Here is a 14,070-nt window from a genome sequence, read left to right as displayed (position 1 = left end):
CAGTGGGGTGCCGTAGGGTTCAGTGCTGGGACCCTAGCTATTTACAATATACATGACTGATTTAGACGAAGGAATTGAATGTAATATCTCCAAGCTTGCCGATGACACTAAGCTGGGTGGCGATGTGAGCTGTGAGGAGGATGCTAAGAGGCTGCAGGGTAACTTGGACAGGTTAGGTGAGTGGCCAAATGCATGGCAGATGCAGTATAATGTGATAACTGTAAGGTTATCCACTTTGGTGGCGAAAACAGAATATTATCTGAAATACAAATAGTATGTTGGCCTTCATAGCTAGGGGATTTGAGTATAGGAGCAGGGAGGTCTTATTGCAGTTGTACAGGGCCTTAGTGTGGCCTCACCTAGAATATTGTGTTCAGTTTTGGTCTCCTAATCTGAGGAAGGACGTTGTTGCTATTGAGGGAGTGCAGCGAAGGTTCACCAGACTGATTCCCGGGGTGGCAGGACTGACATATGAGGACCGACTGGACCTGTATTTACTGGAGTTTAGAAGGATGAGAGGGGACCTCATAGAAACATGTAAAATTCTGACGGGACGGGACAGGTTAGATGTGGAAATAATGTTCCCAATGTTGGGGAAGTCCAGAACCAGGGGACATAATCTAAGGATAAGGGGTAAGCCATTTAGGACTGAGATGAGGAGAAACTTCTTCACTCAGAGAGTTGTTAACCTGTGGAATTCCCTGCCACAGAGAGTTGTTGATGCCAGTTCATTGGATATATTCAAGAGGGAGTTAGATATGGCCCTTACGGCTAAAGGGATCAAGGGATATGGAGAGAAAGCGGGAAAGGGGTACTGAGGTGAATGATCAGCCATGATCTTATTGAATGGTGGTGCAGGCTTGAAGGGCCGAATGGCTTATTCCTGCATCTATTTTTCTATGTTTCTATGTTTCTAAGGTGTACTTGGAAAGAAAGTGCGGAACAAAAGAAGTTCAAATTTCTGGTCTTTTAGTTATGAGTAGTTTCCTGCTTTATGGGCTGGATACTTCAGTTTGAAACTTAGATTTGTGTTCTTTATTCAGAAAATGTTTTATTAGACCATTACAAAATTCTACTGTATAATAGAATGGATCTCAACTTGCATTAAGGCAGCAAATCGATTTCATTTACCTCTGTTCGACTGACAATGCTTGGACATTTTCAAGGCTGTCTGTACAAATGGATAGCATCACTTAAGTGTTCAGTTTAATGTAGATGATTTATAATATCTAATACAGTAGATATTTAACTTGCATGTGAGCAGGATTATTTGTACTTGTTGCTTTACAATATGAGAGATTAAAAATGGTTAATTTATATTGGATTTCACAATCCACGATAATGTCATAGATCATCTTTATAATACTCTGAAAAGTTAGTTAAAATAATTTGTCTTTAGCAACAACTTGCTTGATATAGAACCTTTAACATTTTAAAGTCTCAAGTTACTTTTGAAGTGGTGAAAATGGATGCTGAGCAGTAGCAAAAGAAGATTTGGAGAGGTGACTGAAGGTATGGTTGAAGAGATAGGAGAGAGAGTCTCCAGTCATCTTGGATCTCCTTGCCACTGGACCAAGACCTTGCTCTGTCAAGCCCGTGTGGTGGCTGGTGTGCAATGGCCACCCCACATTAAAAGAATTCACGCACAGGCATCTTCCAACCTTCAAAATGAAGTTCGGGACCTGGTTCAGGTCCTTCATGGAAACACCTAAGAACTGATTTTTTGATTGGAAGCAGGTCATCCTTGACTGAGGGTCTGCCTACTACTATACTGAAGAGATAAATTTTAAGGAAAATTTGGAAGGCAGGGAGAGAGTTTAGCAAGGTGGAGGGGTTTCGGGAGAGGATCCCAAAGTGCTAGTCCAAGAACGTCTTGCCACTGTCCCTTCCCTTGCTTCCTTTGGTATGTGCGAATACGGTGAGTCCAGACCTGCAGTTTTGTCCCCTCATACTTTTACTGGTTTATCAATTATTTTCCCCCTTTCTGTTTTGAATGTCTTGATATCTTTCCTGATCTCTTGTAATGTTGTGTCCGCCTACCTGGTAGAGGCTGAGGCAAGGTGGTAGTCTGGTATTTCTGCCAGTCCGCTGTTGCCTGTAATATGTGTCTTGTGCATCCATTAGTAGCTCTGTTAATGTGGCAATATGTGTGTGCACTAGGTCCGTGCAGCAGAGCTGTTCTCCAGTCGTCTTGGTTAATCCTTGCCACTGGACCAAGACCAATCTCTGTCAAGTGTAGTGGCTGGTGTGCAATGGCCCCCACATGTTAAAAAATCCACGCACAGGCATCTTCCACCTTTCAACATGTAGTTCAGGACCTGGAATATTAAGTCCTTCATTGAAACACCTGTGAACTCATCCCTTTTTGGCGTGGAAGTAAGTCATCCTCAATATGAAGGACTGCCTATGATGATGATGGGGCTCTGTCCCTATCCTGTTTGACAATTTGTTCTTCACGTATCTGTGGAATACTTTTACTTTTTTTAATATTCCTTGATAATTTGGTTTCATAGTTCTTCTTTGCCTTCCTCATTTTTTTTTACTTCTTTGCTAATCTTTTCCCTTTTGTCATCCTCTTCTTTATTTTCATTGTGCTTGGTGTATGCCTTGTTCTTCAGTTTCAGTTTTGCCCTTGTTTCTTTATTAATCCATGGTGTTTCATTATTGGCTGGTTTGTTCTTGTTTGTTAGTGGAATGTGTTTCTCCTGAACTCCGTTGATTACCTTTTTGGATGTTTCCCACTGCTGCTGCCTCTTTGTCAGTGTTCTGTTCTAGTTTGTCTTCCCAAATTCCATTTTCATCACCTCAGGATCTGATTTTTCCAATCTATTTTATCTTTGTCTTACTTTCGCCTTTCTCAATTAAAAGCTTTGACCTTGTTATGTTCTGGTTGACAGTGCCTGGATTTTCACCTAAACTTGCTTGTTTTGTCTGCTCTGGTCCATTGCCCATTGTGCATGCATCGGTGATTCCTCTCTTGTTGCGCTTCTTGCATACTGGGTGGGAGGGGAGTCTTGAGCACGCTGTGGATAGTCCATTCCCTTTTCCCCTTTCCCTACCTCTTTTTATCAAATTGTTTGGCGTGGTTTGATTGTTATGATAGTATTTTGCTCATTTTATAGATTTCTTTCATATTTTCTGTTGTTTTTAGAACAACCTTTTGTACATATCCGAACTCGCACCAGATCCCGCTCACCCATCACCCCTGTGCTCGCTGATCTACATTGGCTCCCGGTTAAGCAACGTCACAATTTCAAAATTCTCATCCTTTATTTTCAAATCCCTCCATGGCCTCGCCCCTCCCTATCTCTGTAATCTGCTCTGCCCTACAACCACCCAAGATGTTTGCGCTCCTCCAATTCTGCCCTCTTGAGTATCACTGATTATAATCGCTCAACTATTGGTGGCTGTGCCTTCTGTTGCCTAGGTCCCAAGCTCTGGAACCCCCTGCCTAAACTTCTCCGCCTCTCTACCTCTCTTTCCTCCTTCAAGACGCTCCTTAAAACCTACCTCTTTGACCAAGCTTTGGTCACTTGCGCTAATTTATACTTATGCGGCTCAGTGTCAAATTTTTAATCTCCTACTCCTGTGAAGCACCTTGGGACGTTTCACTACGTTAAAGGTGCTATAGAAATACAAGTTGTTATTGTTGTAAGTGGTATTTTAACCTAGCTGGGATCCTTGCTCCCCCGAGGCACCTATGTCAGCAGGAATCGCTTGCCAGTTATTCAAAAATTTTGGATAAATTTACCAAAAAGTTTCAGTTAAAGAAACAGGCTGTCAAAAGTAAGGAAAAACAGGGCCCAGTAGATTTACAGAGAGAAACACATCGGAGGCAATGTGTACATAAGCGGGTGGATATGTTACTGGACAATGGAATGTAATAAAATGAGTTCAGAAATGGGGTTGGATGAGACATAGAGGCAGAGAGGTGCAGCAGAGGTTAGAACCAAAAGCAAGCTTCCCTCTAGATTAACAGCAAAATCTTGCAGGACTCCAAACCACTAGTGTGGCACAGCACATCCTGGGCAGCTAATTTAAAACTGGGGGTGTGGAAGCTGTGAGCAGCTCATGCAATGTGTTCAGAATATGGGCTGGGCTCAGTTTTAAAGTGCTTGTGTTCAGACAGTCCTGTTACATCAAGAATCTTGACAGAGAAAGGGAAAAATTAGGAGAGAGTGAGACAGGACCAGAGATGGGAAAGAGAGAGGGAGAGACAAATAAAGAAGAGAGAGTGAGAAAAAGAGAGCAAAAGCAAGGGAGAGCGAGAGAGAGAGATGGGCGGAGAGGAAACAGTCAGCAAAAGAAGGGAGACAAACAGTGTGATTGCACTAGAGGGTACAGAGGAGATTTACAAAGATGTTGCCGGGACTGAAGAATTTTAGCTATAAGGAAAGATTGTATAGGCTGGGGTGGTTTTCTTTGGATAGGTTAGGTTTGTTTTCTGTGGAGCAGAGGAGGCTAAAGGGAGATTTAATTGAAGTTATTAAATTATGAATGTCCTAGATAAAATGGATAGGAAGGACCTATTTTCCTTAGCAGAGAGGTCAATAACCGGAAGTAATTGCTACAAGGATTGGAGGGGATTTAAGAAGAATTCTTTTCACCCAGAGGGTGATGGAGGTCAGAAACTCACTGCCTGAAAGGGTGGTAGAGGCAGAAACCCACATCGCATTTAAAAGTACTTGGATATGCACTTAAGTGCCGTAACCTACAAGGCTACGGCCCAAGAGCTGGAAAGTGGGATTAGACTGGATGGCTGTTTTTTGGCCATCACTGACACGATGGGCCGAATGGCCTCCTTCTGTGCTGTAAACTTCTGAATCTCTGAGGGGAGGAAGGGCAAATGCAAAGGAGACCAGAGTCAGAAAGAGCAGTGAGTGCTTGCAATTATGCAATGCTGAACATTGTCACTTTTAAAACATTATTCTACACTGTGGTTGGTGAAAATAGTCAGAGAGAATTTATGGAGTAGATTTATTAAATTATTTTCATATCCAGTACATTTATTTTATGAACTGAGAATTCTCATCACGTTTATTTTTAAGTTGTTATGCAAGTATGATACAACTCCAAGTCAAAAGTATTGAGTGGCATGCAAATACAAACCTGGCCTGGAATTTGCTGTCCTGATGATGATGAGCTGGCAGCGATCGCTGTCATTTCGCTTTTGAAACTGACCGCAACTTCAAGATCTAGTGCATGTGCAGCCGAATGTGGAAATGGTGAATTCATTCACTGCTCCGCTGCAGACTGCACTGTGGACCCCTCTCCTCAGAGCCTGCAATCAATGTAATCTGTCAGATCATGAAAACTGACAAAAACGCCGGCTCTTCTGCGGTAATACTGCTTTTAAATACCCCATTAAAAGTTAGACCTTTTTGGATTAAGCGTAACTGGGTTTTACCAGCGCATTGACTGCAAAGCAAACGTTATGGCCCTGAAAAACCAATTTTAATATTGGGGAGTGTTTTGTAACGAGAGAGGATTAATTAGCAATCTTGTTGTGCGAGGCCCCTTGGGGAAGGGTGACCATAACATGGTAGAATTCTTCATTAAGATGGAGAGTGACACAGCTAATTCAGAGACTAGGGTCCTGAACTTAAAGAAAGGTAACTTCGATGGTATGAGACGTGAATTGGCTAGGATAGACTGGCGAATGATACTTAAAGGGTTGATGGTGTATAGGCAATGGCAGACATTTAAAGATCACATGGATGAACTTCCAACAATTGTACATCCCTATCTGGTGTAAAAATAAAACAGCGAATGTAGCTCAACCGTGGCTAACAAGGGAAATTAGGGATAGTGTTAAATCCAAGGAGGAGGCACATAAATTGGGCAGAAAAAGCAGCAAACCTGAGGACTGGGAGAAATTTAGAATTCAGCAGAGGAGGATAAAGGGTTTAATTAGGAGGGGGGAAATAGAGTATGAGAGTAAGCTTGCAGAAACATAAAAATTGGCTGCAAAAACTTCTATAGATATGTGACGAGAAAAACATTAGTGAAGACAAATGTAGGTCCCTTGCAGTCAGAATCAGATGAATTTATAATGGGGAACAAAGAAATGGCAGACCAATTGAACAAATACTTTGGTTCTGTCTTCACTAAGGAAGACACAAATAACCTTCCAGGAATACTGGGGGACTGAGGGTCTAGTGAGAAGGAGGAACTGAAGGAAATCCTTATTAGTCAGGAAATTGTGTTAGGGAAAGTGATGGCATTGAAGGCTGATAAATCCCCAGGGCCTGATAGTCTGCATCCCAGAGTACTTAAGGAAGTGGCCCTAGAAATAGTGGATGCATTGTTGGTCATTTTCCAACATTCTATCGACTCTGGATCAGTTCCTATGGATTGGAGGGTAGCTAATGTAACCCCACTTTTTAAAAAAGGAGGGAGAGACAAAACAGGGAATTATAGACCGGTTAGCCTGACATCGGTAGTGGGGAAAATGTTGGAATCAATTATTAAAGATGTAATAGCAGCGCATTTGGAAAGCAGTGTCGGGATCAGTCCAAGTCAGCATGGATTTATGAAAGGGAAATCATGCTTGACAAATCTTCTAGAATTTTTTGAGGATGTAACTAGTAGAGTGGACAAGGGAGAACCAGTGGATGTGGTGTATTTGGACTTTCAAAAGGCTTTTGACAAGGTCCCACAAAGAGATTGGTGTGCAAAATTAAAGCACATGGTATTGGAGATAAAGTATTGACGTGGATAGAGAACTGGTTGGCAGACAGGAAGCAAAGAGTAGGAATAAATGGGTCCTTTTCAGAATGGCAGGCAGTGACTAGTGGGGTACCGCAAGGTTCAGTGCTGGGACTCCAGCTATTTACAATATACATGAATGATTTAGACGAAGGAATTGAATGTAATATCTCCAAGTTTGCAGATGACACTAAGCTGGGTGGCAGTGTGAGCTGTGAGGAGGATGCTAAGTGGCTGCAGGGTGACTTGGACAGGTTAGGTTAGTGGGTAAATCCATGGCAATTGCAGTATAATGTAGATAAATGTGAAGTTATCCACTTTTGTGGCAAAAACAGGAAGGCAGAATATTATCTGAATGGTGACAGATTAGGAAAAGTGGAGGTGCAACGAGACCTGGGTGTCATGGCACATCAGTCATTGTAAGTTGGCATGCAGGTATAGCAGGCGGTGAAGAAGGCAAATAGCCAAAGAGGATTTGAGTATAGGAGCAGGGAGGTCTTACTGCAGTTGTACAGGCCTTGGTAAGGCCACACCTTGAATATTGTGTGTCATGTATTTCACCATCTTGCAAAGACAATAACTGTAACTCATGCACACTGTACTTGTACCCTTGAAATGCACACCCTGACCACAGGGGGTGAGCTTGCAGGAGACACTCCTCACCTGGGTTTCCAGGTATAAAAGGGGAGGTCCCACCCAGGGTCAGCACTCCTTGATCCTGGGAATAAAGTGAAGGTCACAGAGTGACCGTGTCTGATATATACATGCCTCGTGTGAGTTTGTAACAAAGTGCAGAGACACTACATTTGGCGACGAGAAACGGGAATCACCGAACCACGAGGATGGCCACCGGTGGCACAAAGGAACGCTACTGTGTGGGTGAGAACTGGGACGACTTTGTGGAAAGACTCCAGCAGAGCTTTGTCACAAAGGACTGGCTGGAAGAGACAGCGGCTGACAAGCGGAGGGCGCATCTACTGACCAGTTGTGGTCCACAGACGTATGCGCTGATGAAAGACCTGATCGCACCCCAAAAGCCAGCGGACAAGTCCTTCGAAGAGCTCAGCCAGCTGATCAGTGAGCATCTCAAGCCGGCAAGTTGTGTACACATGGCCTGGCACCGGTTCTACTCTCACTGGCATCGGGAGGGTCAAAATGTCTCAGACTTCATGGCGGAACTGCGGCGTTTGGCCAGTCTCTAAGTTCTCTGATGCCTGCAGGGGGCAGATGTTAAGGGACTTTTTCATCGAGGGCATTAATCATGCCGGCATTTTCAGGAAGCTCATAAAGCCTAAGGACTTGACTTTAGAAAGGGCGGCATTGATAGCTCAGACCTTTATGGCAGGGGAAGAGGAGACCGAGCTAATTTACGCACGCAGCCCTGGTTTTAACGTTGCGATGAACCAGGGAGTTAATGTTGTAAAAGTGATACAGAACCCCGCAAGCAGGCAGGGGCAAATAGACACCGCCCAGGCAGGCAGGCAAGGGCAATTCGACTCCGCCCAGGCAGCAACAAGCTCCAGGGTGGGCCCACAACAGGGACAATGGAAAGGGGATCGGCAATTAACACCCTCCATCAGAGTGCTTAGAAACAGCCAAACGGGCCATCAGAGAGGAATGCCTGGGAATAGTCCTTTTGTTAACAGCAATCTCAGCTCATGCTGGAGGTGTAGGGGTAGACACACTGCCAAAAGCTGCAGGTTCCAGCTTTATACCTGTAGGATTTGTAATGTCAGTGGACATTTGGCCAGGATGTGCAAAAAAGCAGTAGCGAGGCTAGTCTGCGAGACAGAGGAACCAGACGAGGGGTCTGCAATGCAGGATGAGGCCTGGGGAACAACCATGGATGGTGAAGTTCAGAGAGTTCAGGTGGCTGACATCCACAGCTCATACACTAAAATGCCACCCATGATGATGAAAGTCTTACTGAATGGCATGGAGCTGGTTACGGGAGCTAGCCAGTCACTCCTGAGCGCCCAACAATTTGGGAAACTATGGCCACACAGAGCTAGCAGGCCCAAACTGGAACGCATTGAGACGCAGCTACGTACGTACACCAAAGAGATAATCCCAGTGCTGGGCAGTGCAAACTTGGTGGTAACGCATAATGGATTACAGACCTGGCTGCCACTCTGGATTGTTCCGGGAAATGGCCCCGCGCTTTTGGGAAGGAGTTGGCTAGCTGAGATGAATTAGAAATGGGGGGATGTGCACACCAATTCATCCATGGAGCGAAGTTCATGCTCACAGATATTGCAAAAATTCGAGTCATTCTTTCAACCCGGTGTCGGAAAGTTCAAGGGCACTAAAGTAGTGATACGCATTACCCCGGACGCCAGACCAGTGCACCACAAAGCCAGAGCGGTGCCGTAGGTGATGCGTGAGAAAATTGAAAGTGAACTGGACAGGCTGCTCAGAGAGGGCATAATTTCGGCCGTTGAATTCAGCGACTGGACAAGTCCCATCATTCCCATCCTCAAAGCAGATGGCTCGGTTAGGATTTGTGGCGACTACAAAGCCACCATCAACCGAGTGTCGCTGCAGGACCAATACCCGCTTCCGAGAGCGGAGGACCTCTTTGCCACACTGGCAGGTAGAAAGCTGTTCACTAAGCTGGACCTCACTTCGGCCTACATGACTCAGGAGCTGGCTGAAGATTCCATGCTTCTGTCCACCATCACGACGCATTATTTGTCTACAACAGGTGTCCGTTTGGCATTCGTTCGGCAGCGGCTACCTTTCAGCGAAACATGGAAAGCTTGCTCAAGTCCATCCCTGGAACGGTCGTATTCCAAGACGACATCTTTATAACTGGTCGAGACACCGAGGAACACTTCCGCAACCTGGAGGAGGTGCTACGCCGATTGGATCGGGTAGGCTTGCGGCTGAAAAAGGCCAAGTGTGTGTTTTTGGCCCCAGAGGTCGAATTCCTGGGCAGGAGGGTTGCTGCAGACGGGACCCGGCCCACTGAATCAAAAACTGAGGCGATTCGCTGGGCGCCCAGGCCCAGCAACACGTCGGAGTTGCGATCATTCCTGGAAATTTTGAACTATTTTGGGAACTTTCTGCCGAACTTAAGCACATTGTTGGAGCCATTACACATGCTCCTCCGTAAAGGGTGTGAATGGTTTTGGGGGGATTGTCAAGAATGGGCTTTCAATAAGGCGAGGAACCTGCTGTGTTCCAACAAACTGTTGACTTTGTGTGACCCCTGTAAAAAAATTTTAAAAACTGGTTTTAACATGCGATGCGTCATCCTACGTGGATACGCATTTGTGTACGGTGTGAAAAAGATGCACCAGTACCTTTTCGGTAGACAGTTCGAGCTAGAGACAGACCACAAGCCGTTAACATCCCTGTTGTCCGACAGCAAGGCTGTTAAGAAAGCAAATGGCATGTCGGCCTTCATAGCGAGGGGATTTGAGTACAGGGGCAGGGAGGTGTTACTACAGTTGTACTGGGCCTTGGTGAGGCCACACCTGGAGTATTGTGTACAGTTTTGGTCTCCTAACTTGAGGAAGGACATTCTTGCTATTGAGGGAGTGCAGCGAACGTTCACCAGACTGATTCCCGGGATGGCGGGACTAACCTATCAAGAAAGACTAGCTCAACTGGACTTGTATTCACTGGAGTTCAGAAGAATGAGAGGGGATCTCATAGAAACGTTTAAAATTCTGACGGGTTTAGACAGGTTAGATGCAGGAAGAATGTTCCCAATGTTGGGGAAGTCCAGAACCAGGGGTCACAGTCTAAGGATAAGGGGTAAGCCATTTAGGACTGAGATGAGGAGAAACTTCTTCACCCAGAGAGTGGTGAACCTGTTGAATTCTCTACCACAGAAAGTTGTTGGGATCAATTCACTAAATATATTCAAAAAGGAGTTAGATGTAGTCCTTACTACTAGGGGGATCAAGGGGTATGGCGAGAAAGCAGGAATGAGGTACTGAAGTTGCATGTTCAGCCATCAACTCATTGAATAGCGGTGCAGGCTAGAAGGGCTGAATGGCCTACTCCTGCACCTATTTTCTATGTTTCTAACGCTAACGCGTCAGCTTGCATACAACGATGGACCCTCACGCTGACTGCGTATGACTACACTATACGGCACCGGCCAGGCACCGAAAATTGCGCTGGGGCGTTGGAGCAGAGCGTCGAGATGGTCATGGCTGTTGAGGCTTTTGACACTGCCCGACAGATCAAACTCTGGACCAACAGGGAACCCCTCCTATCCATGATAAAGAAATGTGTCCTGACTGGGGATTGGGCGCCCGCACACAGGGCGTGCCCCGAGGAAGTCAAGCCGTTTCAGAGATGGATGGATGAACTCTCCATCCAAGCCGACTGCCTGTTATGGGGCAGCTGGGTAGTCATGCCCTAGAAAGGAAGGGAAGTGTTCATCAGTGAACTCCACAGCGAGCACCCTGGCATCGTGTTAATGAAGGCCATTGCTCGGTCACATGTATGGTGGCCGGGGTTTGACTCAGACCTGGAACACTGGGTTCGCAGGTGCACGACGTGTGCCCAGCTGGGCAATGCCCCCAGGGAGGCTCCACTCAGCCCGTGGCTCTGGCCCACCAGACCATGGTCACGCATTCACGTCGACTATGCGGGCCCGTTCATGGGGAAAATGTTCCTGATCATTGTCGATGCATACTCGAAGTGGATCGAGTGCATCATATTGAACTCGTGCACGACATCCATCACTGTGGAGAGTCTGCGTACAGTTTTCGCGATCCACGGCTTGCCGGACATACTGGTCAGCGACAATGGCCCGTGTTTTACCAGCCATGAATTCCAGGAGTTTATGTCGGGCAATGGGATCAAGCACGTCCGGACAGCGCCGTTCAAGCCAGCCTCCAATGGCCAGGTGGAATGTGTGGTCCAAGTCAGAAAGCAGGGCATGCTACGCATCCAAGGACCCTCCCTTCAGTGCCTCCTGCTGATATACAGGTCCCGGCCGCACTCGCTCACCAGAGTCCCGCCAGCGGAACTCCTCATGAAACACACGCTCAAGACGCGGCTGTCCCTTATTCACCCAGACCTGGCAGAGATTGTTGAGGGCAAGCGCCAGTCCCAAACCGAGCTCCATGATCGAGGCTCAAGGGGGAGGTGTATAGAAATAGATGACCCGGTATTTGTTCTTAACCATGCTTTGGGACCCAAATGGCTTGAGGACACCGTAATTGACAAAGGAGGAAACAGGGTCATGGTGGTCAGACTAAACAATGGGCAGATATGCCGCAAACACTTGGACCAAGTAAAGACAAGATTCAGCATAGACATGGAGGAACTGGAAGAAGAGCATGATGAGATAGCACCCACACCACTGCCAGCGTACGAGCAACAAAGACAGCCCTCAGCATGCACAGTCCCGGCGACCAGCCCGGACAGGCCGGAATCACCTCAAGTGACAGAGACGCGTGCTGAGGCTCAGCCACCAGTGCCACAACTGTGGCGCTCCACGAGAGAGCGTCGACCACCCGATAGACTTAACCTCTGAAACTAAAAGACTTAAGGGGGGAGGTGATGTCATGTATTTCACCATCTTGCAATGACAATAGTTATGTAACTGTAACTCATGCACACTGTACCTGTACCCTTGAAATGCACACCCTGACCACAGGGGGTGAGCTTGCGGGAGGCACTCCTCACCTGGGTTTCCAGGTGTAAAAGGGGAGGTTCCACCCATGGTTAGCATTCCTTGGTCCTGGGAATAAAGTCAAGGTCACAGAGTGACCGTGTCTGATATATACATGCCTCATGTGAGTTTGTAACAAGGTGCAGAGACACTACAGTTTTGGTCTCCTAATCTGAGGAAAGACATTCTTGCTATTGAGGGAGTGCAGCGAAGGTTCACCAGACTGATTCCCGGAATGACAGGACTGACATATGAAGACAGACTGGATCGACTCGGCTTGTATTCAATGGAATTTAGAAGAATGAGAGGGTATCTCATAGAAACATATAAAATTCTGATGGGACTGGACAGGTTAGATGCAGGAAGAATGTTCCCGATGTTGGGGAAGTCCAGAACCAGGCCTCACAGTCTAAGGGTAAGGCATAATCCATTTAGGACCGAGATGAGGAGAAACTTCTTCACTCAGAGAATTGTGAACCTGTGGAATTCTCTACCACAGAAAGTTGTTGAGGCCAGTTGGTTAGATATATTCAAAAATGAATTAGATGTGGCCTTTAGGGCTAAAGAGATCAAGGGGTATGGAGAGAAAGCAGGAATGGGGTACTGAAGTTGCATGATCAGCCATGATCATATTGAATAGTGGTTCAGGCTCGAAGGGCTGAATAGCCTACTCCTGCACCTATTTTCTATGTTCTAGTTTCTGTGTTTCTATGTCAAATTTATCCATTTTAATTAAAATGAAGAAACTTTAAAACATTTTTTTCTTAAGTTTATTCGACTTTATTTCAGGCTTGCCTTTTTCTCCATGTCAGAACCCCAATCTTTGTTTTGCTCGCTCTTAACATTTTTTCAATGTTGGTATCAAAGGAGCTCACCCACTTCCTGGTTCACTGCCTGAGAATTGTGCATTTCGATTGGCTGCTTAGACAGCTTGTTGATGTCCCCAGCAGTTCTTCGCTGGAAATACGCACTAACTTGCGTTGATTTCAATTACATGTTGGAAAAGCCGAACTTCTCACCACAGATAGCAAAATCTTTGTGGGAAGCTTGCGTCCGAGCCAGTGGCGAACACCTTTGGTTCGCTGCTGACCGCAAATTACAGGCCAGTATGATCCATACTCTCAGTATTTACTGATATTTCCAATTAAATTGCCATATTTACAACGTACAGAGTATCAGTTATCTAAATCCTCATGTTAGAATTAATACAGGTCTTGGATGAAGGAAATACTTAACATCCTCAGAATATTACTTTACTGTCAATAGATTACTTTTGACGTCTAGTCACTGTTATTATGTAAGTAACCTTGACAGCCATTTTGTGTACAGCAAGGTTCTACAAACAGCAAATTAATGAATGATAATTTAATTTTTTTTGTTGGTGTTGGTTTCGGAATAAATGTTAGCTTGGATACTGGGAGAACTCCCTGCTCTTCAAATAGTGCCTTGGTTTCTTGTATAATCCATCTTTTAATGTCTCATCAAAAAGACACCACCTCTGACTATGCAGCACTGAAGTGTGAGCTTAGATTATGTGCTCAAATCTTTGTGCGGCTTCAAGTAGTTTGAGTATGAAAACAAGATTTAATAGGAATAGTTTATGACAACACCTGTTATTGAATTACAGTGCAGTAGAAGTTCACACACTACAAATGTTCAAGCACAGATTAGTAGTTCTTGCCTTTTTGATTTTGTTTGCTTAATAAGAATGTTTGAGTAAAGGA

At 45.5% G+C, this 14,070-nt stretch overlaps 1 protein-coding gene across 12 annotated transcripts in view; it reads left to right on the top strand.

Annotated features, from left to right (window-relative positions):
• The window catches only part of LOC139259755 (solute carrier family 35 member F5-like), a 205,733-nt gene that overhangs the window by 957 nt on the left and 190,706 nt on the right, over positions 1-14,070 (top strand). The gene's annotated exons all lie outside the window — the stretch shown is intronic.

Source organism: Pristiophorus japonicus, chromosome 3, assembly GCF_044704955.1.
Source record: "Pristiophorus japonicus isolate sPriJap1 chromosome 3, sPriJap1.hap1, whole genome shotgun sequence".
In the NCBI taxonomy this organism is placed as follows: Eukaryota; Metazoa; Chordata; class Chondrichthyes; family Pristiophoridae; genus Pristiophorus; species Pristiophorus japonicus.
The sequence above is the reverse complement of the archived record's forward strand: the minus strand, read 5'-3'. Positions and strand labels throughout refer to the sequence as shown.